Genomic DNA, 24,933 nt, shown 5'->3' on the forward strand with positions numbered 1-24,933 from the left:
TGCTTGTCACGTTGCATTTCACAAACACACATTATTATTTCTTTTTAGTATCCCGAATTTTTTCGAAAATTTATCTTGCAGCATTGAGTGAAGAAACTATATAACTCATTTTGCAACATAAAATAAAATAAATAGAAAACATTTCTTGCAGCATACAGCCAAAAAAATATATATAAATCAAGATAAAACAACACTATACTTAATTTCTAAATAAGACATGAATATGAAAATAAATCATGATTTTCTATTTAATAGAATACATAGATAAACACATGTGAAAAAAATGAGAAGAAATATTGTGTAACTTATTAGGATAGGTGAAAGATAGACTATTTGCAAGAAGAAAGTATGTGAAGGAGAAGAACTGCAATTGAAGAATAGAAGAGTATCATATTAATTGAAACAAGAAATAGCAACAAATAGTGAAAGTGAACGTTTGGAGGACAAGATTATGATTGTGTTATTAATTTATTTTTATTCCATCGGATACAACCTTATTTGGGGGAATAAAAAGTGGGATGAAATAGTGGTATTGAATGTAATGGGTTCCATGACACTCTATTCCATTTATTTTTTTTGTAAAATCATACAATGGAACATGACTCCATTCCACTCTTTTCCATTAATCCACATAGACCCTAGTGAATTTATCTAAATTATCAGGCAAACAATAGACTTCATTTTTCAAGGAATCACACGTTTCACATTTGTTAGATTTTAAATATTTCCTTCCACACTTACCTGATTCAGCTCCAAACATTTTATTACTTCTTTCAAGAAATTCAATATGATCTTTGAAATCTATGATTTTTCTTTCTGACTTCTTAATTTCCTTACTCATCTTGACAATTAATTTAAACATTATCCCTGTAGAAAAAGGTAGTCACCTCCTTGTATTTTGCTTCATTTGTAGCTTTAAAATATACATGTTCCTCTTCATGTGATTTCTTTGAAGATGCTTAATGAGAGTCTTCTGCTGAAGCTTTGAAAAAATCTTTGTAGTTACCTGTTGAAATGAACTCTTGATCTAGTGTTTTTTTTCTAAATTATCTTCTTGATGATAATTCTTCAAATATTATTCTGAATAATGATTCCTAAAAATTTATTTTGAATGATGATTGTAGCGGTGAAATTGGTGAGACTAAAGTCCTGGGAAATACTTAGCTCATTTATTTAAAACAGAGTCGTCACTGCGCTTTATTGTTTCCAAAAAGAAATGGGAGAAAGAGCGAATAAAACCCACATAAGTTTTTAAAATCAAAACTAATAAACTTATCAGAGATTTGGATAAGGGGGTTTGTTATACAAGGAGGAGGTTTTAAGCACCCCTCATATCCATGGTATCCCATGGGAACCTCTTTGAAAATGTTATTATTTTTGTGCACATTTATTTGAAAAGCATATGTGAACTTGTTTAAAAAGAGTGTGGGGATGGGAAGAGAAATTTTTAAAAGTGAGCTCGATAAGACATCGCATCTTAGACCTACATACCCCTTTAACAAAAGGGAAGTTAGAGCTTTTGTAGTTCCTCTTAAAAGGAAAATAAAAAAGGGGGGGGGGGGGGGAAGTGGCCAAAATCTTTTTGGGTGTTAAGCTTTAACAATACTTAACAAAACATTTTTTTTGAAAAAGATTAGGCTTTAAAATACCTAATAAGTTTAAAAGGTTAAGCTTTAAAGTACTTAACAATTTTAAAATAAAAAGGGACCAAAATTTAGAATACAGGGTCAATGGGTTAGGAGAAGTTTCACCGGGAATAATTCTTTTCTTAACACCAAGGTTTTAAAACAAAAGACCTAGCTTTAACAATACAGGGTCAATGGACTAAGAATAGTTTCACCGAGAATAATTATATTCTTTAGTACCAAGGTTTCAAAACAAAAGGGTTTGATTAAGCTTTAATAATACAAAACCATTTTAAAAGACAAGGTAAAAGCTTTAACAATACTTTTAAACACAAGATAAAAGAGATAGGAAAGGGAGTTTGAGTACCTTGACAATTTTAGTCAATATCATTCACATCCTTTTGGACAAAAACAACAAACTTAAGCAATCAACAATGGACAGCTCAAGTGTGTGTGTGGGATATCATGTGACACAAGAACAAACAAGTAAGTATGATAATAAATATGAGAGATGGATGTATCTAAAACCCTTGGATTCAAACTCATGTATGAATGATGAGTGATTGATATGATGAATAAACACGGGGTTAGATAAACAACACATAAGAGAAATTAACAAGATAATGGTTAAAATAAAAATTAAGTACAAAACAAGGATTAAATCAACAAGCATGTATAAGATGACAAACTTAATTAATCATGGATAAACAAAGATCAACATATTTCTTTTTGGGTTAGGATTTTAAACCTAAAGTTTTGAGATTAGGGTTTTCAAATTAGGGTTTAATCATGAACACCTAAACCTAATTGATTTTAATTGTTAAATACAAATTTATTTAAGAGAAATGGTCTAAGGGTACATGAAGAAGTCAAAGACATCCTATTCTAACCCTTAACAAATATTTACAAAACATACACAAAGTTCTTTGAAAGAAATAATCAAAACAAAATGATTTTTAGTTGATTTTTCAATGTAAAAGACATGTTTTTGATTTGATTTTTAAATGATGAAATATTAAATATTTTTGGGATTTTTTAACATAATGTGAAAATACACAAAATAAATAAATCACACAAAAAGAAGGGATTAAAAAAGATTAATTTTACTATTTTTTATGATTTTTTGAAGTTTGATAAAATTAATTAAACAAGTGTAAAAAAATAAAGGGAGTGTAGCCACTAGGGATTGAACTCAGGACCCCTAACACAATCCTCAAAACTAACACCACTGGGCCAATGCATGCTTGCTGTTAGAATAGCCCATTCAGTTCATAAAATATCAAAATAAGTTGGAAAATGGGAAAACAATAAAAGAAGCAAAAGGTCTGGAGCGAGGGGGATTCGAACCCCAGACCTTGAGGACACGCTTCACACAAACACACCTGCCAACTGAGTTGTAACGATGTAGTCAATAATAGTATGACTCCAATTCATTATATTTTAAAACAAGCCCTAAATGGAATTTTTTGAACTTCATCTTCTCCATTCAGCAACAACAATAGCGTCAAGAACACACAGATTCAAACTTTTCCAAAACTCCATCAATTTTGACAAAATGAGACACTAACATGATCAGCATGAAGACACGAATTCAAACATGTACTTAACACACATTTATTTAAACTTAAACGCATGAATTTCTGGAAAACTACTAAGAACCCTAAAAACTCAAACTTAAATTAAATGATCAATTTTAACAACTGGGCCTTAAAAGTTTAGGGCTTTTGTTCCCTACATCATTCTGAACACAATGGTATCAAGAACTACAACAAACAATGCACAAACAAGTATGCTCGAATTCCAGAAAAATACCTCTGAAAGTGAGGATCAAACTCTTGCTTTGAAGGATTCTGGAAGTGCTGCACCTATCTGGACACCTTCAGGGACCTTCAAGGAAGCTTTTAGAATGCTTAGACTGAACTGTAAGTGCCTGGAAATTCAAACACGATACCACCTATAAAATAGAAAAGTTATGGATAGAACTCAATGTTCTAGGTGTTAAAGAACTTGATCAGGGACTTGGATAGCTTTTATATATATATATATATATATATATATATATATATATATATATATATATATATATATATATATATATGATATAGAAGGTATCTGAAGTGAAAGGCCTGAAAACGCACGAGCCAAATGTGAAATCTCAGTTCATGGCTTAAAAGTGAATTTCGGTAAAATGCAAATGGTGATTTTGTGTTTTAGGTGTTTAGCAAGTGTTTGGAGGTTATGGATAGTTTATATATGTGATATAAAATCTATTTGAAGTGTTTGTTTGGTTGGTATGTGTTTGGTTTGGATTTTGGTAGGTTAAGACCTTAAATGGACCTTTAATGGAGGTTAAAAGGTAATTTTTGGTTAGGGGACCTTTGAGAGGTTGAGGAAGGTATGGACAACTTCTAAATGATGTTTAGAAGTTGTCTAAACCTTTGGTTGACACCCAGAACTTGTGGAACTCAAAATCACTATGAAAATGTAAAGATTGAAAAAATGTGAATTTCAAGTGATAGGTAACTTGGAGAATTCTGGTGTATTTGATCAAGGGAGTGATACTCTCTATTTATAGGCAAGGATTAAGGTTTAGGGAGGGAAAAACTCCAGAGTTTTGAGTTCACATGTGATCTTTGTACCTCTTTGCTTGTTTGTGAAGAAATGAGAAAGTTATGGTTTCAATGGAAACAAACTTTAAGCATGCTTGCAAGGACTTTGATCTGATCTTAGAGAGCTTGATTGTTGGATTTATGTTGATTTTTCTATAGAGGAGATATGGGGGAGACTCAAGGAGAGTGGACTTTGCAAAAATAATGCTTTTCTAAAATGGAAGTGTGACCTTTAAGCCATTAATCGAATGATCACTTGGATAATGTCTTAAACACTTGGATTATAGCTCAAAAGCAAGTGTAATCTTCTGATTATGGTTCTTGGAAGAAGTTATATGGGCTGTAAGAAAAGAATCTTTGCATTTGAAATGGTTTTGGTTCATAACTTCTTCATCTTCATTCTTGAACTCAAGTGTTCATGGTGCCTTCTTCACAAAATCATATCTCATTGATCAAGCCATGGATTTTCATGCTAGTGATCTCTTTGTAAAGCCCTTTTTACATACTTCAATTCACTTGTTAAAAGTTTCCTCAAACGCCTTTGGGATCATGGAGAAAAAAGGGCTTAAAGTTAAGAAAAAACTAGGTGAAAACACTTAGAATTTTTCTAAGTCTTTCAGACATAAACCTTCTTAATCCAAAATCTCTCAAAATAATCACTTTTAGCCAAAATTTGCATTGTGATAAGTTGTTTGTTTTGTCAAGATCTACAACTTTCATGTTTGGAGATTTTTGAGTTTGCAGGCAAAATTTGAAGTTCCCAAAATTAGGTCAAAATTTACTTAAAATCCTATTTTGACTTTTGTTGAGTTTTTGATTCTTGATGAATTCTTTGAATTTTATTTGATCAAATGTCTTCAATATCCATATGATGATGATTTGGATCCTTAAAAGTCCATAGTTGACAATTTTTCTCAAAAGTCAAAGGTTGACTTTCATAGTTGACTTTTTCCAAATGAACTGCATTTTTGTGTTTTCCAAATGAATCAAGCTCTCCTCTTCAAATTAATGATATGGATGGATTATAATGTTGATTTGGATGCACTTGAATCATGATTTGAGTCTTGGAGCCATGTCCTGATTAAAAGTCAACCCTCTAGTGAAATTAGGTCAAAAACCCTAATTGGAGCTTCGGATGAACTTGAAGGTAATTGATCTTGTATTGACCCATCCTTGGACCTTGATATTTATTAGAGAATCCTTTGAATTATAGAAGAATGTTGAATTCATTTGTGGGCCTCAAAACCCTAATTTGCCCAGTCTCTTCCTGATCAATCTCCCGTCTTGGGGCACAAGCAACAAACAACAATTTTTTTTTGTATTTTTTGTTAGCAAATGATAAATACATGATGATTATGATGATAATTATGATCCTAATATTTAAGATATGGTGGGATCTCAGTGGTCAAAAATTGGGGTACAACAATGATTCTTCAAGAATTATTTCGGATGATGACTCTTTAAAAGATCATTCATATATAATGATAGTTCTTTCAAACAATATTTATGGTGTTCGTCTTTCAATATTTTCTTCATGTTGCTATTTTGATGAATATGAACATGATTAAGATTCTTTGAATGTTCCTAAATTCTTCCCTTCATCTTTTAGTAGCTGGATTAACTCTTCAAGTTTCAAGATGATTTCTTTCTACCTTTGGAATCAAGTACCGAGTCAGGTTTCTAACACCACTTATTGAGTCTAAGATATTTGTTAGGGACAAATTTTTAGAAATAAATCCCAAGGATCTCAATAATTGAGAACCATTATTGAAGGTAACCTTATTACTATGAAACATTTTTTCTACCTCGGTTGAAACATGGCTTAAATCACAATTGGTGTGGGAGAGGTAACAAAGAGTGTAATGGAATGTTCCTACTTTTCCCCTCAGTTCCTTTTTCTAACGAGGTGAAATAAATAAATTTCCCCCTGTTGGATTACCACCGAGGCAAAACCACCAGTACAAAACCATTCCCTAGGATGGAATGCAAGAATGGAGAAATCTTTTGATCAAGGTTGGTTCCTCTTTTTTTGTAATATTAACTGCTAAAATTATTTTCTTCTATACATGCTTGTAAAATTTAATGTTGTTAGAAAAGCATGAATGTAGTAGTAGTAGTAGTTGTTGTTGTTATTTTAAATATTAACAACAAAAACAACTACAAACATTTCTAAGTTACATCCATTATTTCCTAACTAACATAAAACAATTTTAAAAAGCATCCATTAAAGAAAATAATTTTATAAATTACAAGAGAAGATACATTGAGGAATCAACTTTGAGACATTTCTCTACTCTACAATCCATCATAGAGAATGGCTTTTACCGCATGTAATGCTTTCATTATCAATGTATTTTTAAGACTCTGCACTATACTTTCAAGATAAATCGTTGTGATATTTACATTCTAATATATTGGAAGTATTTTATATCTCATTTCCAGTCGCCTTGACATCACATTTTCTGTAGGTGTGTGTTCTCGCTACTAAGAAAAATAAAAAGTGAGTCATCTCACACATGTCAAAAGGATCATCAAATATATTAATGGAACTTGTGACTATGAAATTCTATGCTCACATTATACCACCTTTATTCTAGTTGGTTATTATAATGTTGATTGGGCAGGTAATGCTGAAGATAGAAAGAGCACCTCAGATGGATGCTTCTTCTTTAGAAAAACAATCTTATTTCATGGTATAGGAAAAGGATAATTGTGTCTCTTTATCCACTACTGAAGCCTAACACATTGCTCCAGGAAGAATTTGCACTTAACTCTTATGAATGAAGCAGACGTTGAAGGAGTACAATGCCAAGCTATATGTTATGGCATTATACCGTGACGACATGAGTTCTACCAATATTTCCATGAATCTAGTACAACATAATCGTACCAACATATTCATATTTGTCAACACTTTATTAGAGAACTTTTGGAAGGAAAGGTAATCGCTTTAGGTCATTTGTCAATTGAAAACCAACTAGCTGACATCTTTATAAAGGATTTAGATGCTGCATAATTCAAAAAACTGAGAAGTTCCATATGTCTTTGTATAATTGAGAATCTCTAGCAATTGATGGTGAGATGGAAAGAGAGTTATTAGATCGTATTGTTATCTCTCAAATTCAACAATTCCAAGACATGTGCTTGCAAAATTCTATAGCCATTAGTATTCCTAAAATGATACACATTCAAATTTATTTCCTTCTTTACGTTACGCGAATCAAGTTACTAAAACACTCATTAAAATTCTCTCACTCAGGAACTCTATCTCATCTCCTCATCCTAACTTTAAGACCGCTCATTCATCTTCATCTTAAAATTTTTGCAACCATGGTAGGCACCAGACAAGAGACAAATACTTTAGGCAAGGACAAGAAAACGAGTAAGAATGTTAATTCAAACAACCTGAATTAAACCCTAGAATAAATGCATACCTGTGAAAAACCCCTAAAGGAAGACAATATTGAGAAGATATTAGGAGAAAAACCAGTAGAAGAACCAGTTATTGATGTCCCTGTGTTAGACACATCTATGGATAGCATTCTCAATGGCAAAGATACTGAAAGTGAGGATTCTAGTGATGAAGAACTTATAGAGAGTATGAAAATGTTGGGGGGATGCTATCAATATTGGTAATGATATTCCTCAGGATGAAGGGGATAAATATGGGGAAACTAATGCTGAAACCCTAAATGGTGAGGATGTTAGTGAAGAAACCAGTTTAGAAGTAATGGAAGTAGTGTCTGAAGAAGCTAAGGAACAGTCTTAGAAAGAAGAGCCTGAGACAGAAAAATAAGTTCTAAAAAAAGAAGAAGTCCAATAAGAAGCTGATGATGTAACCCAAGAACCTTACCAGAGAAGTGAAGATGTCAATCATGATGTGCTAGAAAACTTGTATGCGTTGTCATAGACTAAGTCTCCAACTTAGAAGGAGGATGAGCAAGTTGCTCATGTTAATTTTGAAGTGAATAATGTGATTCTATTCATATTAATGATGTTTCAATTCATGATAAAGATGTAAGGAAGTTGTTCCCGCATAAAAGGTCTGGCAAAAAGTCCAAGAAAAAGGCTGAAAAGAAGAAGACTATGTTGAAGGATAAGAGGGCTCCTTCCAAAAAGGTCTCTACTTCTGCCAAGACAAAAGAAAACACCCAAAGTGAAGGAGGATACTAGTAAAAAGAAGAAACTTATAGATGTCAGTGAGAAATCAACTGGGAAGAAAAAGCGAACCCCAAAAAGGAAAACGGTTCCTATTATAGAAGATATTGTGGAAGATGTGGAGATTAACTTTGATGACATTCTCGTGCCTCCTCACAAGAAAGGCAAGAAAATAGTTGGTAGAAAAAAGATTCTTGATAATGTTCCTACTACATTATATGTGTCTTTCAATTATGAGGAGGGTGTTTTTAAATGGAAGTTTGTTTATCATAGAAGGATAACCCGTAAAAGATAACTTTCAAATGAGGCTTTAAAGTGCTAATAAATTTTGAGTTCCTTGAAGATGCTCAAATTATGAAGACAACGTCAAACATAGGACCATTTTATCTCGAGCTTGTCAAGGAATTTATTGTCAACACACCTAAAGAACTCATTGATGCTGGAAGCAGAGACTTCATGAAGGTTCATGTTAAAGGTTGTTGTTTTAGTTTCTCCACTACTATAATTAATTAGTAGCTTGGAAGAGATAAGATGATCACTGCATATAGGATTCTTCCACTTAAAGTCATTGCCCAGGAGATCACTGGAAATGTGTATGAGGATTGGCCAAGGAAAGGTTTGCTCCCTGCTTCTAGTTTAAGTATGAATTATGTGATACTGGACAAAATTAGAGTCTCCAACTGGACTCCTACCAATCATAGTTCAGGTATCACCATTTTTCTCGCTAGATTGCTATATCAAATAGGAACTAGGGAAGCTTTCAACTTTTGAGAATATATTTTTAAGCACATTCTGAAACAAGTAAAATCATTTGTTGTGAAGTTACCTATAACTTTTCCATCCCTTATTTCTGATATCTTAATTAAACAAAAGTCTGACATACTGGGTGATGATGATGATAATGTTGGTGTTAATCCTAATTCTTTGAACTTTAGCTATAGATTGTTTATTGGGAAATATGTACCAAACATTGTGCTCCCCAAAATTCAAAATTTTAATATTACAAATATGACTATAGAAGAAAACCTGCCTGAGGTTCCGCCTGTGTCTGGTACTACTAAAGGTCATGTTTTGCATGAACTAATACAGGTCTCCAAGACTCTGCAGAACGTGATTACTACCTCTACTATGAGGAAGAATGAGGTAGATGAGTTAATCAAATTGATGAATTTGAAGGTATTTGAGGTGTCTATGTCCTAGGCTGCTGGACAAGATGCAGCAAATGATGCAAAAGATAATGTATAGAAGGAAGTTTGTGAAGATAGCGTGTAAGCCCGTGTTGATAAAGAAGAGTGCGATTCAGTTTCGTCGGGTGACTCTAAGGAATGAGGTTGTTGAAGTACGCGTTTTTTTTTTGTTTTCTTTAAAGGATGGTGTTCTATGCTCTTGCATGGGTTATTTTTGTTCTATTTAGGTAATTGCCCTATGGGCTGGATAATGGCTCCTATTACACCTTTATTGGGATGGTTTCATTTTTATGGTTTACTTCTATAGCTTGTGCCCATTTTGGGTTTTTAATCTCTGGATAGTTCTTCTTTTGTTACCTCTTTCCTATTTTGAGGAAATAATGGGGAGAATAGTTTATTTTAATGATGGTGATATTATGCAAAGCAAGCTCTTAGATCATCGGATAATGGATTTTGCTCTTTCTCTATGTGCACCTACAAGTTTTTTTATATCTCTTTTCACTGCTCTCTACTATTATCTAAATCATGTCATGAAGAATGCCTATAGCATTATGTTGCACATCTTTCACGTTGTATTTGCCTAAAAATTGGACAAAGGGAAAGATTGTTGTTACATCTAATTGGCATCATTTTTAATAGGCAACATGTGGAGCAAGATATTATAATATTGTGTGATACATTTTGTATCTATGAGCTATAAACAATAAGCAACATCGTGGAGCATAATATCATATAAATGGTGAGATATTGCATCTCTCCCTGCAGCCAAGATACACGCAGAGTGTATCTCGCACCTGATTGAAGATTTGTTTCCATTCTTGGCCAATATATCTTGTTTAAATGTTTTATGCCCTTTTTGGAATATGGAAAATTTTCTCAAAAGATCACTCGCCAAGAATTAAAAAGAACAAATATGATATGTTGAAGATTCATAAAATCAAAGATTACAAATCAACAAATGAAAAAATATTTCTTGCACTTGAGGGATTATTTCAGTCGCACGAAAAAGATACAAACCCTAATGGGATTTACAGCTGAACCTTGTTGCTATTTAAGGAGGAGCTCTCCATTGTAAAGACTTAGACTTTGAGAATCAAGCTAGACGTGTTTAGTTGTGTTGAGTATTTTGTTTTTGTTTTACTTGGTGTTGTTATACTTTATTCATAAGTCATATTCCTATGTTAAGGAATAGAGTATTTTTTGAGTTGTAATTCGTTCTATCATTCTAAAGTTATTGTAATTGTCCAAACACTTGAAGAGTGTTTGAGAGAAGCTGTGAGGGGTCTCATATTTAGGGGGAGTCATTATAGGAATTCATAGGTAGTACTAGGAAAAGAGGCATTGAACTAGGAAGGTTCGACTAAGACCAATTTTTTACTTTTGACTATTGAGAGTGAATTTCTTTTCTTGTGTTAATCCCCTCAAAACGTAGGTGACTTTGCATCAAAATGGGTTAACAATTTCTTGTGTCATTTTTAATTAATGTTAGTTTTATAGATTACATATTAATCTTGTCATAGACATTATTGTAACATTCTTTGTGACATCTTGGCATTCGACAAAAACATAAATTAATGATAGAACGATGAAAGTGATGATAGAACGATGAAATTAATGACAAAAACATAATTTAAATATAGGATACGAAATGCAAGTGTTTTTCTTTTCTTTTTTTGAAATATAAATATATTGAAAAATACGATGAAAAATGGATAATTTTATAATATAAATTAGGAAAATATAAATATTTAAATAAAAGATTCTAAGTAGCCACTTTAAGAATAAGAGAATTATTGTAAGCAGCCACTCTAAGAATAAGATATTCATTAGCCTTTTATTCATTTTAATACATATGCTCTATGATTTGTTTTATGTCTAATCGAAGTGACTTATCAAGAAAGACTACGATTACACAGCAAATCATCACGGGAATGTAGGCACGTGAAATTATGAATATATGCTAAATTATCTGTTGACTCAACTCATCAATAAGAATTCAGTCAATAAAAAACTTTTCTTTTGTATGGTTAGAGGAGTATTTCACATAACAGTCATTTGTTTAGTAATGATCATATTATGAAAATACATAGTACTCAACTTGATTAATTTATTTACTTTTGTTTTGACAATAGAGCCTATTAATTTAATTGATTACACGCACAATAATCATCAAAACATGCTGAGCTACAATATGTATACTATATTGGAGATTCTATTCTAGTGAAATACTACCTCCGGTCCTATTTATAAGAAAAAATTCCTTTTTCAGATACATTGAATAAATAATGTATCAAGACAATATGTTGTCCAAATACATTATTTATTCAATGTATCTAAAAATGAAATCTTTTCTTATAAATTGTATACATATATCAATAATCATGATTCTTCCAAATAAAGATAAGATAAATTATGATATAGTAGTGAATTTTTATTTTAGTCAATCTATAATATAAAAAAATTGTTCGGGGAAACATTTTTTTTGTTCTTTCTTCTTTGTTTACCATCTCATCATTTTAGAATATTTTGTGTTTAAAATTTATTTTTACAACTAAATTATTATATTAAACCAAATAGTTTATTTTTGTCTTCGACTTTTGTCTGTGATGTCTACTTTTTTATATTGATTGGTTCAAAATAAATTACCCATTTTTAAATTCTACAACTTTTTCCATTTTTTATTCTGAAAATGTTATTTTGAATATTTCATCATGAATTTAATTGAAAGGCACCGACAGTGTAAAGAAGTTTTACACTGTCAGTTAATCACAACCATTAATAAGTTAATAATGTTTGACTTTTATTTTAATTCTTTTAAAAGTAATACAATTAAATGGTGAAGATGCAGTAACCGAAAATCGTTACGAGAAAATACATTGGAGCTTAAAAATTCATGGAGAACTAATATTCCTAGGGATTAATTTGCTGTAGCCGTATCTATGGTAACTTTGACGTTTTTTATAATTTTCAAGCAATTTCAATTCCTTTTTAATTCTATCTATAAATTTGATTTCTTTATTCAGATGCTATTGTTTGCTTAATTCAATTGCATATTTATAGAATATGATTGATTTATTTCGATGGATATATGTTCATGTTAATCGTAACCACGTTTGCTTAATTCGTGTCTGCGTAATTTGCTTGCTTATTTTAGAATTTAGGAGCACATATCATGTAAAATCATGCTTGTTATTGTTACCCCTATTAAAAGGGAATAAAATCCACTTATGGCTTGAGAATTTTATTAACCGATGATAAGTTGGAGAACGAATAGTAGATAAACCTTTCAATATTAATCGTAATCAACTTCGTTTCAATCTCTTTTGTTATTCTTAATCGAAAATCAGAACCCCCCAATTATTTCAATAGGTTGCGGTTAATCAATTCAAGAGTCCCTGCGATACGACTCGAGTGTCGCTTCTCTAACTACAATTTAATTGCTCATTTTTTACCCGTGTGACAGCGGATCCGCTACACTTATCAAAGAATGAGGATGAGCAAGATGTTAATCCAACTCAGTATAGGAGGCTGATTGAATCATTGCGTTACTTGCAATAAACGTCTAGATTTGGCGTTTAGTGTCGGTATTTTGAGTAGATTCATGGAGATACCGAAGGTGTCTCACTTGGCAACAGTCAAGAGGATTGTAAGATACATCAAAGGATCTATTGGCTGCAGAATTCTCTTTCCCGCAGCGGACACAGGTAGAAAATACAATTTGCTCGGTTTTACCAATTTCAAATGGTGTGGTTATAAAGATGATTGAAAGACTACATCTAGATACATCCTTAGGTTCGGTGAAACACCAATCTCATGGTGTTCGAAGAAAGAACTGATAGTAGCACTCTCTTCTTATGAGATTGATTACATTCCTAGTTTGTTATGTGTCTACCAACTCGTGTGGTTAATAAATCTATTGAAGGGGTCGAGCAACAATAAGGGTGACGCTATAACGCCATGGTTAATAACGTTTCCGTTATAAACCTTGCTAAGAAACCAATTACACATGAGAGTAGTAAGCATATTAAAATGAGGTTTCCCTACTTGAGAGAACTTGTTAGTGAATGAAGGTTGAGATTGAGATATTGTAGAAGTGAAGACCAAGTGACCGATTTGTTAACTAAGGGAGTCACAATTTAGTGTTCAAGAGATAGAAGATGAACATGGGCATGGAATACTTGGAGAACTTGAATCAATGTGGTGTGTTAAGTAAAAAACCAACAATTCAAGTGATGTAACTGGTTACCACGCGGGGGTGTAACTGATTACAACTATGAAGAAAGGTCAAATAAACTAGAAAAAAAGTGATTATGTCTGAGGTGTAACCAATTACACATTCGTATTAAACGATTACCAGTGTTATATTTTTGTTTTTAGAAATAGCTATAACCAGTTGTAGGTTTGGTGCAACCGGTTACAAGAAGTATGGGTTATATGTTCAGGTGTACGGATGAGTAGGAGGAAAACATTCTTGTACGAACTTGACTGGAGTATCTCCACTGGTGGAACTGAGGACTAGAGGTTTTACTATGGAACAAACAACTCTCAAAGCTGCTTCAAATAAAATGACCAAACATGAGAAAGTGTGTTCAGACAATCAAGATGTTTTCATACCATTTTACTTTGACACTTTTGGTTTCTTAGCGCCAGAAGTAGTTGATCTCTTACAAAGAGCTCAAAGATTTATGAATATCAATGTTGTATCTCCTAAATTTATGAATGTAGTTTTTAAGAGATTGATTTTGTCATCCAAAAAGAAGTGGCGGCGCAGTTTATTGTTTGTTTGTCTTATATTTTAATATAATTTTTATTATATTAAAATTAATAGATTGATTAAGTATATATTTGATTTTAAAAAATTCAAAAATATATTTTTTATTACGATTTGGCTCATTTAAATAAACCCAAAGATATAAAGAAAAAAACCACGTCCCTTAAACACACTTATCTTTTCCCTTAAACACACTTATCTTTCAAGGCTTGAGAACCAATTATGATGATTTAACAGATAGAATGTGGAAGATCTTGTGGCATTGTTCTTACCTAGCTACTTCCTTGTTGTCAAAAGGATGATATTATAAGAATACGAGAGTGGAAGAGAAAGAGCAACACAAAGGAGGTTGTCGTTTTGGAATGTTGCTCTTAAATTTATGCACATGGGAACAACATTGTCTAGCTTAGGGTATCCTTCTGTACATTAGGTGGGGAAATATGCTCTAGTTGACCCAACAGTGGGGTACCCACGCAAAGGTGCCTTCTCTAATCTTGTCCTAATACAACCAAAACATATTGGGGCCATGTGCTCCTATTGGGTCCTACAAATTTATAACAGAAATTCAACGGCTTAGTTAGAGGATATCTCATTTATTTGTCATCACCATCTCAACATCTCACAATAATCAATCAAATTATTTTTAGGTTGTTCCGTTAAAACAACTCAGTTAAATGGCATCAGAGACATATTTATGTAAAAATATGTGTTTGACTCTGCGAAGTTACAGGTTTAAATTCATGTCTATGCAGTCTGATATTTGTATACAACTATCAATCAATTGTGATGAGTGAATGATTTTAAAATTTTTTATCATTAATTATTGGATTAAAAAAATTATATTTAAGCTAAATTAGACAAAATAGGAAACCCTCACTTCACACTAATCTCTTTATGATTTTCCTTCTTTGTGGTTTTTCTTCATTGTGTCAATTCATTTGATTTATCATAAAGTTAAGTAAAGCAAGTTTCTCTATCTCTCTGGCTGGCTCTGACTCTCATTCTCAATAATTATCCAATAATTAGTAACATGTCATTCTATTAGACATAAATGCAAAACAAAGGATTATTAAGAAATGGCTTAGTACAAAAACTACTTTATGAATGACAAGATTGTCTTATTTGAGTTTTGATTATTTTAAGTGATTAGAAAGTTTACTTTTGATAAAAAATAATATATATTATAGAAAATGGAATGTTGTCATAAAACTCATTCAGGCGGTAAATCAAATGCAAAAACCACAAAAATATAAGATAGAGTCTCTTCTAAAAAAAATGAGAGGATATAAAATGAGCTCAATACAAATCTAGCCAAACAAAAACTATGGTAGGTAACTATGCCTATTTCCAAAAACTTCCAAAGAAATAAAATAGGAAAAGGAATCTCACCATTGGAAACTTGAAATTTTAAGGCCAAAATTGACAAGTTTGTCTTTGCAAGTTTTGTCTTCTATATAAATATGAGTGATCCTAGAAAATGCACATCCTTAGTAGTAGCCTGGCAATTTAACACATATGTTGATTTCTTCTAGTAAGATGATGGAGATGCGTCACCAATGAAATTAATTTAATAATTAATGATATAAGACATATTTGATAATAAGGATTAATAATTATAATCATTTTTTTTCCAAATACTTTATTGGCTTTAATTCACCTTTTTAAAAAGGTGAACAAATCGAATATTTTAGGTTCGAAGCCACGTCTCTACCACTGATCTCCCTTCACAGTTATCAATTAAATTAATTTAAAGGGATAATTATGATCATATTTTAATGTGAAAGTAAAATAACATGTAAGATGTTAAGAAATGTGGTTGGGCCTAACTCATCCCTGCAAAATCAGCTTGTAGGGTGAGAATTGTCCCCACTTATAAGGACATGTTCAGGCCATATATTGTCCGATTTAGGACTCTTAACACACCCCCTCACGCCCAGGACTAGACAACTGGAGCGTGAAAATAAATGGTGGGTGGCCCGATAGCAGAAACCATAGAAGGTGACCCACCGGATCTTAAACGAGGCTCTTGATACCATGTTAAGAAATGTGGTTGGGCCTAACTCATCCCTACAAAACCAGATTGTAGGGTGAGGATTGCCCTCATTTATAAGGACATGTTCATGCCATATATTGTCCGATGTGAGACTCTTAACATAAGCAAACATATAAACTACTTCCTCCGTCTCATAATAGGTGTCCTCTTTGATATTTCATATTTCCACACTTTTTAAGAAAATGATTAATTATGTTGATTTCAATGATAAAATGAGTCTCATTTACTAAAATAACCTTATTAATAATAGGTAGTGGAGTACTTAAATGAATTAAAATATAATAAATAAGGGTAAGTTAGTGGAAAGAAATAATAAATATCACAATGGTATTTTGAATAAATAATTTGAGACAAATAAAAATAGGGAAAGAGGACACTTATTGTGAGATGGAGGGAGTATAATTTACCATATGTTAATTTTTTAAGCTTTTAGGGCAACATAAGAGTGGAGTGAATTATGTTTTAAGAATTTTTAGGTTATTTTGTAGATTATATGGTTCTTTTAATTTTCCGGTTTGATTATGATGAAAGTATGAACGATAGAATAGAAAAATTAAAAGTTCAGTAAAGAAATTGACACAAAATATATCCAGTTCCCCTTTCTAAACAAGGATAGTCCAGTTTCTCCACCCCGTGAAAGATTTTACTAAGTTAGATATTATTACAACCTCACACCAAGATTCTTTTTACAATACAATAAAGAAAACACAATACTTTCTGATTTTACAACACTTAGAGAAACAAACCTACTTTCCCCTAAACTTGTTTATCACCCCCACCTTGATGAACAAGTATCAACAAATTTGATAAATGGATTTTAAGTAAATATGATGTTGAGTAGAATAGCAACTTCAACAACTTATCTCCTCTTTTTTAAAAGATACTTAAGCTTCTTTATCTTTTTCTTTGATACTGATTGTCTTCATCAAAATCAAGTTGTACGAAGAAGTATTTCTTCACAGATTTATCAATGATTAACAGAATACTCCGATGGATCCTAAATAATGGGTCTCTAAAAAGTGACGAAGATAATCCTAAAATACAAACAAAGAAAGTGAGAAAAATGACACACACCTTTTGGCTTGTGGGGACTCATAATACCTCAGAACTCTTTAGATGGGAAAGTGATAAATTACTTATTGTGTCGATCTAATGAAAATCATAGTCTACATACAAGTGATGATTAATTAGGATTCTCATTACTCCAATATAAACCATCAAACATTCATCCATGTTTTAACCCATTTCAATTAACTACATAAATAATAATTAATTAATTACCAAATAAAAAATAATTGGTCTTATGACACAATTTAATCACTAAATCAATTAAGACTCCCTTAGATAATATAATTAATTTAAATATATATGGCTGCATTATATATATATATATATATATATATATATATATATATATATATATATATATATATATATATATTAACAATCTTCCTCTTGGAAAGTATATTTTAATAATCATATCATTATTTCATATGCATGTATCTAAATGTTATTTATTTTTGGATTTCTCATTTACAATTTAGTGCACCCCATACATCAATTATGAGATTAGACATGGCAATAGGGCGGGGCATGGATTATTTTTACCTTCCGCATGCCGAAACTAGATTCTGTGATAAACCCTTTTTCCCCACCTTTATCCTAGACGATTATGAGGAATATAACACAGAACTCATCCCAAACGGGGTTCGAATTAGGTTTTGATATCCTCATCCCAAACGGGGTCCGGGTTAGGTTTAGATATCCTCATCCCAAATGAGGTTCGGGTTGGTTCAGATATCCCCGCCTTAGAGAATTAAATTTTCCTCGGGCAGGACCAAGCATATAAATCTCGCCCAATGGCCGCGACTGAAATCTAGCATAAGAAACTTGGTCCTAAGTCTTTCTTGAGAGCGTGAAAGAAGTCTCCTCCGAGAGGTCAACGCCTTGCCTTAGGTACTTGAAGTCTTATGAGTCAGGCTCCACATAATTTCTCCTAAGTGACTAATATGTCCCAAGCTATTCGAATTCCTTTCTTGAGACATCTATATTTTCCTCGGGTGGGACCAAGCATATAAATCTTGCCCAAGGTATCAGATTGAAGTCTAGCCTAAGAGACTTAGTCTTAAGTCTTGTTTAAGAGCTTGATAGAAGTCCCTCTCAATAGGTTTAACACCTTGCCATAGGGACTAGTAACCTCATTAGCCAGGTACCAGATAACTCTGTTAGAACAAGATTTGTTCTGATCAATTATCTTAGTTTTGATGATAACAATAATATGAATTTTGCTTAAGATAATATGGTACTCTAATCCAATGCAATTTCCTTTTCAGGAAATATATAAAGAGTATGCATAAATCAGCGCTCAGAAGCTTTGACTCAGAAGGTTCAGCATGCAACATCAGAACATGGTCTGGCAAGACATCAGAAGATGGTCGAAGCAGAATCAGAACATGGGTCTATGGAAGCATCAGAAGAACATGAGATCAGAAGCACTGAAGTTCTGATGGTATCACGCTCAGAAGCACTTCAAGGTCAGAAGATCAGAAGATGCTTTGCACCAAGCTGTTTGACTCTGATGATAGTCAAACGTTGTATTTACAAACATCAGATCAGAAGAAAGTACAAGTGGCAGGCTACGCTGACTGACAAAAGGAACGTTAGAAGATATTAAAGGCAACGTCAGTAGACACAGCGTGAACAAGGCTCGAGGTAGTTGACAAAAGCGTATAACATTAAATGCAAAGCTGTACGGAACACGCAAAGCATTAAATGCGCTCAACGGTCATCTTCTCAAACGCCTATAAATATGAAGTTCTGATGAGAAGCAAGGTTAACAACGCTGAACAAAATTATTCTGAAAGACTTGCTGAAACGCTGTTCAATTCAAAGCTCAGAAACTTCATCTTCATCAAAGCTCACTACATTGCTGTTGTAATATATTGGTGAGATTAAGCTTAAACGTTAAGAGAAATATCACAGTTTGTGATTATAGCTTTTAAGAAGCATTGTAATACTCTTAGAAAGATTACATTAAGTTGTAAGTAACTAGAGTGATCGTGTTGATCAGAATACTCTAGGAAGTCTTAGCTTGTGTCTAAGCAGTTGTAATTAGAGTGATCACGTGGTGGTCAGGATACTCTATGAAAGTCTTAGCTTGTGTCTAAGCAGTTGTTCCTAGAGTGATCAGGTTGTGATCAGGATACTCTAGAAGACTTAGTTGCGGACTAAGTGGAAAACCATTGTAATCCGTGCGATTAGTGGAATAAATCCTCAGTTGAGGTAAATCATCTCTGCGGGGGTGGACTAGAGTAGTTTAGTTAACAACGAACCAGGATAAAAATAACTGTGCAATTTATTTTTATCTGTCAAAGTTTTTAAAGCTACACTTATTCAAACCCCCCCTTTCTAAGTGTTTTTCTATCCTTCAATTGGTATCAGAGCGCCGGTTCTAAGGTGCAAGCACTTAACCGTGTTTAGAAAAGATTCAGGAAGAGAAAAACGCTTCAGTTAAAGATGGCTGGTGAATCTCAAGCAAATCCAACTCCATCTACATTTGGCTCTGCTGAGCAACACAACGGAAACAATGGTTATACTAGACCACCAGTATTTGATGGTGAAAACTTTGAATACTGGAAAGATAAACTGGAAAGTTACTTTCTTGGTCTAGATGGTTATCTATGGGATCTTCTGATGGATGGTTACAAACATCCGGTAAAAGCCAGTGGCGTAAAGCTGACAAGGCAAGAAATGAGCGATGATCAGAAGAAGCTTTTCAGGAATCATCATAAATGCAGAATTGTTTTGCTGAATGCTATCTCTCATGCTGAGTATGAGAAGATATCTAACAGGGAAACGGCCTATGACATATATGAGTCCTTGAAAATGACTCATGAAGGAAACGCTCAAGTCAAGGAGACCAAAGCTCTTGCATTAATCCAGAAGTATGAAGCCTTCAAGATGGAGGATGATGAAGACATTGAAAGGATGTTTTCAAGATTTCAAACTCTTACTGCTGGATTGAGAGTTCTGGACAAAGGCTACACCAAGGCTGATCATGTAAAGAAGATTATCAGAAGCTTACCCAGAAGATGGGGTCCAATGGTAACTGCATTCAAGATTGCAAAGAATCTGAATGAAGTCTCTTTGGAAGAGCTTATCAGTGCCTTGAGAAGCCACGAAATTGAGCTGGACGCAAACGAGCCTCAGAAGAAAGGTAAGTCTATTGCATTAAAATCTAATGTTAAAAAATGCACTAACGCTTTTCAGGCAAGAGAAGAAGATTCTGAAGAATCAGAATCTGAAGAAGAAGATGAACTGTCCTTGATCTCCAGAAGGCTAAATCAACTCTGGAAGAACAAGCAAAGGAAGTTCAGAGGCGTCAGAAGTTCAAAGAAATTTGAACGTGGAGAATCTTCTGATGACAGAAGATCTGACAAGAAGAAGGCTGTCTGCTATGAGTGCAATGAGCCTGGACATTACAAGAATGAGTGTCCGAAACTTCAGAAAGATAATCCCAAGAAGAAGTTTCATAAGAAGAAAGGTCTTATGGCAACCTGGGATGAGTCAGAAGATGATTCAGACTCTGAAGATGAGCAGGCTAACTGTGCGCTGATGGCGACAGAAGATGACGGATCAGAATCTACATCAGAATCAGATTCTGAAGAGGTATTTTCTGAACTATCTAGAAAAGAGTTAGTTTCCAGTCTAACAGAACTTCTGGAACTCAAAGCTCATCTTAGTATCAAATACAAAAAGCTGAAGAAGCAATTTGAATTTGAAACTAAGAAGCTGGAATTGGAAAATTCTGAACTAAAGGAAAAAGTTTTAAATTTATCCAAAAACAGTGGATCTCCTTCTGAAACAGAAAAAGCCATTCCTAGCATGAATCATATTCTGAAAGAATATGACTTGAGCTTCAGAAATTTTTTATCTAGAAGCATAGGAAGAAGTCAACTTGCTTCTATGATATATGCTGTGTCTGGAAACAAAAGAGTTGGCATTGGTTATGAGGGTGAAATCCCATACAAGCTTGAATCTGTGGATGATATGAAAATATCATACAAGCCTCTGTACAACCAATTTAAATTTGGCCACTCCCATGATATTAGGCACACATCACATGCACAATGCTTTCACGTTACACACACTAAGAAGCATGTGACACAACCTAGGAAATATCATGAAACTCACATTAAGAATTATCATGTTGTTCCTCCTATTGCTTACAATGTTAAACCCAAGTTCAATCAGAACTTGAAAAAATCTAACAAGAAAGGACCCAAGAAAATGTGGGTACCTAAGGATAAGATTATTCCTATTGCAGATATCCTTGGCTGCAAAAAGGACAAAGCACAACATGTCATGGTACCTGGACTCTGGATGCTCACGACACATGACAGGAAGAAGGTCTATGTTCCAAGACCTGGTGCTTAAGTCTGGAGGAGAAGTCAAGTTTGGAGGAGATCAGAAGGGCAAGATAATTGGCTCTGGAACTATAAAGTCTGGTAACTCTCCTTCCATTTCAAATGTACTTCTTGTAGAAGGGTTAACACATAACCTCTTATCTATCAGTCAATTGAGTGACAATGGTTATGATATAATCTTTAATCAAAAGTCTTGCAAGGCTGTAAATCAGAAGGATGGCTCAATCCTATTTACCGGCAAGAGGAAGAACAACATTTATAAGACAGATCTGCAAGATCTTATGAGTCAGAAGGTGACTTGTCTGATGTCTGTTTCTGAAGAACAGTGGGTCTGGCACAGAAGATTAGGTCATGCTAGTTTGAGAAAGATTTCTCAGATTAACAAACTGGATCTTGTCAGAGGACTTCCTAATCTGAAATTCAAATCAGATGCTCTTTGTGAAGCATGTCAGAAGGGCAAGTTCTCCAAACCTGCATTCAAATCCAAGAATGTTGTTTCTACCTCAAGGCCATTAGAACTCTTGCACATTGATCTGTTTGGCCCAGTAAAAACAGCATCTGTCAGATGGAAGAAATATGGATTAGTCATTGTAGATGATTATAGCCGCTGGACATGGGTAAAGTTCTTGAAACACAAGGATGAGTCTCATTCAGTGTTCTTTGAATTCTGCACTCAGATTCAATCTGAGAAAGAGTGTAAAATCATAAAGGTCAGAAGTGATCATGGTGGTGAATTTGAGAACAGATTCTTTGAAAAGTTCTTCAAAGAAAATGGTATTGCCCATGATTTCTCTTGTCCTAGAACTCCACAGCAAAATGGAGTTGTAGAACGAAAGAATAGGACTCTGCAAGAAATGGCCAGAACCATGATCAATGAAACCAATATGGCTAAGCATTTCTGGGCAGAAGCAATAAACACTGCATGCTATATTCAGAATAGAATCTCTATCAGACCTATTCTAAATAAGACTCCTTATGAATTGTGGAAGAACAGAAAGCCCAACATCTCATATTTCCATCCTTTTGGATGTGTATGCTTTATTCTGAACACTAAAGATCATCTTGGTAAATTTGATTTCAAAGCACAAAAATGTTTCCTTCTTGGATATTCTGAACGCTCAAAAGGCTACAGAGTATACAATACTGAAACATTGGTTGTAGAAGAATCAATCAATATCAGGTTTGATGATAAGCTTGGTTCTGAAAAACCAAAGCAGTTTGATAATTTTGCAGATTGTGATATTGATGTATCAGAAGTTGTTGAGCCGAGAAGCAACGCATCAGAAGCAGAGCTTCTCAGAAGCAAAGAATCTGAAGATCAAGTATCAGCTTCTCTGGAGAATCTAAGCATTTCTGAAGAACCATCTGTCAGAAGATCATCCAGACTCATTTCTGGTCATTCAGAAGATGTCATTCTTGGAAAGAAGGATGATCCCATCAGAACAAGGGCATTCCTTAAGAACAATGCAGACTGTCAATTAGGTCTTGTATCTTTGATCGAGCCAACTTCTGTTGATCATGCTCTAGAAGATCCAGACTGGATAATTGCTATGCAAGAAGAACTGAATCAGTTTACAAGGAATGATGTTTGGGATCTTGTTCCTAGACCAGATGGATTCAATATAATCGGTACAAAATGGGTCTTCAGAAACAAGCTCAGTGAGAAAGGTGAAGTGGTAAGAAACAAAGCCAGACTGGTGGCTCAGGGTTACAGTCAGCAAGAAGGGATTGACTATACAGAAAACTTTGCACCAGTGGCCAGGTTAGAATCTATTCGTCTATTAATTTCATTTGCCACTCAATATAACATCACTCTCCATCAGATGGATGTTAAGAGTGCCTTCTTAAATGGTTATATAGATGAAGAAGTTTATGTCCATCAACCTCCTGGTTTTGAAGACTCTATGTCTCCTAATCATGTTTTAAACTAAAGAAATCATTGTATGGATTGAAACAAGCTCCTAGAGCTTGGTATGAACGCTTAAGTTCTTTCCTTCTGGATAATGGTTTCACTAGAGGAAAAGTGGACACTACTCTCTTTTGTAAATCCTTTAAAAGGGATATTTTAATTTGTCAAATATATGTAGATGATATTATTTTTGGAACATCTAATGCTACACTTGGAAAGGAGTTTGCTGAGTCTATGCAGGCTGAGTTTGAAATGAGCATGATGGGAGAACTCAAGTACTTCCTTGGAATACAAATAAATCAAACATCAGAAGGAACGTATGTTCACCAAACCAAGTATGTGAAGGAACTTCTGAAGAAGTTTAATCTTCTAGACTGCAAAGAAGCCAAAACTCCTATGCATCCAACATGCATCCTAGGTAAGGATGAGGTAAGTAAGAAGGTAGATCAGAAGTTATACAGAGGTATGATTGGATCTCTTCTATATTTGACTGCTTCTAGACCTGACATTCTTTTCAGTGTTTGTTTGTGTGCGAGATTCAAATCAGACCCTAGAGAATCTCATTTAACTGTTGTTAAGAGAATTCTAAGGTATCTGAAAGGTACTACTAATGTTGGCTTAGTTTACAGAAAATCTAAAGAATACAACTTAGTAGGATTTTGCGATGCTGACTATGCTGGAGACAGAATCGAAAGAAAGAGTACTTCAGGAAGTTGCCAATTTCTTGGAAGTCATTTGATCTCCTGGTATAGCAAGAAACAAGCAACTATTGCTCTATCAACAACTGAAGCAGAATATGTCGCTGCTGCTGGTTGTAGTACACAGATGCTCTGGATGAAAAGTCAGCTAGAAGATTATCAGATATATGAGAGTAACATTCCTATATTCTGTGATAATACTTCTGCTATATGTTTATCTAAGAATCCTATTCTTCATTCAAAAGCTAAACATATTGAGATTAAACATCATTTCATAAGGGACTATGTTCAGAAGGGTGTTCTATCTTTAAACTTTGTGGATACAGACCATCAATGGGCTGATATCTTTACAAAACCCCTGGCTGAAGATAGGTTTAAGTTCATTCTGAAGAACATCAGTATGGATTTGTGCCCAGAATGAGAAGATGAGAAGTTCTTATGTATGAGTATCTTCTGAAATGAAAGTGGATTATTTTTAATCAGAAGTTCTGATTGAA

Source organism: Vicia villosa, linkage group LG1 (assembly GCF_029867415.1).
Source record: "Vicia villosa cultivar HV-30 ecotype Madison, WI linkage group LG1, Vvil1.0, whole genome shotgun sequence".
Classification (NCBI taxonomy): domain Eukaryota; kingdom Viridiplantae; phylum Streptophyta; class Magnoliopsida; order Fabales; family Fabaceae; genus Vicia; species Vicia villosa.